The 3,812-nt window shown below is 52.9% G+C and overlaps 1 protein-coding gene across 9 annotated transcripts in view; it reads left to right on the forward strand.

Annotated features, from left to right (window-relative positions):
• Window positions 1–869: 869 nt before the first annotated feature.
• The window catches only part of CCNB3 (cyclin B3), a 27,196-nt gene continuing 24,253 nt past the window's right edge, over window positions 870–3,812 (forward strand). For 4 of the 9 annotated variants that reach the window (XM_072626816.1, XM_072626818.1, XM_072626817.1 and 1 more), the window contains exon 1: window positions 1,125–2,144. The gene's annotated coding sequence lies outside the window, so the exon portion shown is untranslated. Of the gene's footprint in view, window positions 2,145–3,812 lie in introns of all 9 variants that reach the window. The other 5 variants (XM_072626820.1, XM_072626822.1, XM_072626824.1 and 2 more) reach the window with 4 other exon arrangements.

Consider the following 3,812-nt stretch of genomic DNA (forward strand, 5'->3'; position numbering starts at 1 on the left):
CCTAGGTCTAGAGCTGGAAAACACCCTAATGATCATTTTACAGAGGAGGAAACTGAGGAACAGAAAGGGGAAGTCATTTGCTCAAAGTCACATGGGGGATGTGTTAAAAGCAGTATCTGAATCCAGGACCTCAGACTTTAAATTCAATGCTCATACATTGTAATAGAGGGAGCCCCTTCCCAAAGAAAGGAATCAAGAAAGAGCAAAAAATAATTTAGTTTCATTTTTTAGAAAAGGTAACATAAAGCAGCCAGCTTACTTTTTATATTAAAAACAGGTGCATGGAAACTTTGAGCTATCCCACAAATAATAAAAAGTTTCACAAGTTTGTATTTTGGCCAGGAAAGGAGTGGGGTGGGTGGAGGACAGAGAGGAGGTGAACAAGAGGCAGAGAAGGGGAGGGGCAACATGAGACCCCCTTTCTTCATTGCCCACTGAGCTCTCATTAGCTGCTAGCAACAGAGAAGTGTCCTTTTCTGCCCTAGGAAACAACTGGTGTACTTTTCAACACTTAAAGCTGATTGTAGAAATAAGATTTGTTTGCCCATGGAATCCAGAAGTTTCTTAATGAAGGAATGGTTTAGGATTTCAGAATTTTCTTTAGAAGTTCAGCAAACCAAGACTAAAATGACCTGTCTCTAGGACCCCAGCTGAGAGGTTCCTGGGATTGCTAACAACTTCTAGAAGCCCCCACTAACATCTACAGTATGATATGGGGACTTGCTGTTGGATAGGTCCAGGGAGCCTCTGTCCATAGAATAGATGTTGCAGAATGTCTGGATAGAAAGGAAAGCTCAGAAGGGGAGACTACCTGGGACCAGAAGCCCCACTGCAATAGCCTTGACAAGTGAAGGTATATACACAATCAAAATACCTGTTCTTGGGTCTCATCTGTTAGAACTGAATGTTCCAATTACTGACTGAGTGACTGATCCTAAGTTACCTCACTGTCAGCATGTAAATTTTAAACCAAAGGAATGACTAAGGGGGCATGAAAGAGGTGGGAGGAAGACAGAGGATTATGGGTGGTGCAGGCTTTTTGAAGCCATCCACAGTATCACAGGATGCTAAAGTTGGGAGAGTTCTTGAAGTTATCTACTCCAACATTCTAATTCTACTGATGCTCACTGAGGACCAGAGAAGGTCAGAGCCTTGGTCAAGGTCACCCCTTTTAATATTTTAGGGCCACACCAGAGGCTTAACTTACCTAGTCTCTCCAAACATTAGTGGCACAGACTAGTGTTGAGCCTCTGACCTTGGACACTTATTGGGTAACTCTAGGCAGGCCACTTAACCTGTCTACTTCAGTTTTTTCATCTGAAAACATGAAGATAATGTAGCACCTAAATTCCTAGGGTTGTGAGGAAGAAAGGGCTTAGCATAGTGCCTGGCACAGAGTGAACTCCCCTCGCTATTGAAGAGAATGGGCAACATAGAGTCAAGGTACTAGAGCCCCTCCCAGAATAGCTGAGAACGGTGCAAGAAAGCATGCCAATCCGAAAGTGCCCCAGGCTGGAACGTTCTGGTTTTGATACAAAACCTGAGGGCAGAACAGGGAGAGACCCATTCCATGGGCTCAGCGTCAATGGGGCATTCCCAACCTCCGTCGCAGAAACTGCCCGGCGGCGACATAGACCGAGTTGCAACGTCGCTTAGTTTTCAGATCTCGCTGCGGGAGGTCCCCGAGCAGCAGGACAACGAGGACAGCTCCTGGTAACCCAAGGAAACCCCACTGCCAATGTCAGAGACGCTAGGAGTTATTTAAATAACGCCCCGCCCCCATCGCCCATGCTAGACACCGCCCAATGTGCTCCGCCTTCACGTGACGACAGGAACACCGGCACGCTTGGTGGGGCACGCCCCTTGAGGCTCACGCGGCTGTTCCATTGGCTGCTGAGCTCGATTTTAAAAAGCCCAGTGACTCCGCCCGGGGCCCGGGCCACCCCACTGCGGCGCTAGCGCGCCGATTGGCTAGCTAAAGGCCAATCACGGACGGGTTCTCTTCGCCGGTGGCAGTTTTCAAAATTGGTTCCCGAGCGCGAGCGGTGCCCTGCGTACTGTGGGTTCCTAGCGGGGTAACGGAGCGGCAGCTACCCTTGCTAGTACCGAATACCGCGGCGCCGGACAGCCGGAGGCTTGGGCAGGTAAGGCGGAAGGGCTACAGGGCTCCGGGTGCTTCGGGGAGGGGAGCGCGGGGCACCCGGTACCTGGAGCTCCTTATGCTTGTGAGCGTGCGCAGTGAGTGGGATCCGCCACCTGCGCCCCGACTCACGGCCCACGGGAGGCCCGCGCCGAGCCCTGGGAACCCCTCCCGGGGCACGTACTGGCTAGAGGCCCTTGCGGGGTGAGAGCGCCCCCAGGTCCAGGCTCCCCTGCGGCGGTGAGGCCCCGCCTCCCGAAAGCCCCCAAACAAACCCCCCTACTCGAGTGGGGCCCGAGACCCCGCCCCCGGGAAGCTAGGCCTCCGCCCTCCGAAGGCCCTGGAGCTGACAGGGCAGGTTCGGACCCCGCCCGAGCTTAGCATCCTGTCCTTAGCTTAGCATCCCGTCCTTCGGGCGACCTCAGGGCACGTGGCACCCAAACCCAGCCCTCCACCCCAAGCGTGGCATCAGGTTCCGCTCCTGGTACTAGTACGATTCCGCACCCTCGAGGGACGGGACCCCGCCCCCTATTGTCCATAAAAAAAATAACACCCCCACCGCTTAGTGGCGCGCCTCCACAGCCCCCCAAACCCCAGCCTGCCACGGTAGCCAACCTGAGCCCGCAGCTGGCCCGCCCCCTCCGAGCTCGGCCCCCGCCTCCATAGTGCCCGAGGAGCCACTGTCTTCCCTCCTGACCCTCCCCCCACGAGGTAGCCTAGCCAAATCCCCGCCCCCCTCCCCTGCGGAGCTCGAAGGGGACGCCCCGCCCATCAAGCCCCTCCCTCTCCTCCCGCCTCCTGTCAGGAGCAGCTGCTGAGGGCGCCAGGGAAACTAGGCCTAGAGGCGCGAAGCCCAAGCCTGGCGGGGGCGGTGAGGATCCCATTTTCACCTCAGCACACATGCCTTTCTTCCCATTTCTCCACCTCCCCTTGTTTTCTCCTTAACTTGACTTCAGGTTTCCTTCCGTTCTCCCTAGTTTTGCCTCAGCTTCTTTTTTCTGCCCACTTTTACCTCAGTTTCCCTTAATTCCTCCTCCCTCTTATCTCAATTTCCTTTATTTTTCCCCACTTTACCTCAATTTTCCTCCTTTTACCTCTCAATCCCCTTCTTTTTCTGCCCACTTTTACTTCTGTTTCTGATTTCTCCCCACTTTTGACTCAGTGTCTCTTCATTCCTCCTTCCTCTTACCTCAGTTTCTCTTATTTTCTCCTCACTTTTACTTCAGCTTCTCTTTTCTCCTCACACACTGAGAGGAGAAACAGCATGATTTAGAACCTCAGCCAAGCAGGGCAAACACCAGTGTAGAGGAGATACAAACATAGCCTGATACATGAGTACAGATACATGAACCAATGGAAAAAGAGACATATGGGACATAGGGGAGACACGGGCAAACGGGGGACACACAGATAGGTGGAAATATGCAGATAGGAGACTCACAGACAGATATGATCACATGGACAGAAAGATGGGGGGACACAAGGACACACAAATGGGGACACATGGAGAGACAGGTGGGGACACAGACACAGGGGGACACATGGACAGACAAATGGGGACACACAGACAGACATGTGGACACGCAGACAGAAAAGATGGCGGACACACAGACAGATGGGGACACACAGACAGACATATGTGGACACACAGACAGATGGGACACATGGACAG

Source organism: Notamacropus eugenii, chromosome X (genome assembly GCF_028372415.1).
Source record: "Notamacropus eugenii isolate mMacEug1 chromosome X, mMacEug1.pri_v2, whole genome shotgun sequence".
In the NCBI taxonomy this organism is placed as follows: domain Eukaryota; kingdom Metazoa; phylum Chordata; class Mammalia; order Diprotodontia; family Macropodidae; genus Notamacropus; species Notamacropus eugenii.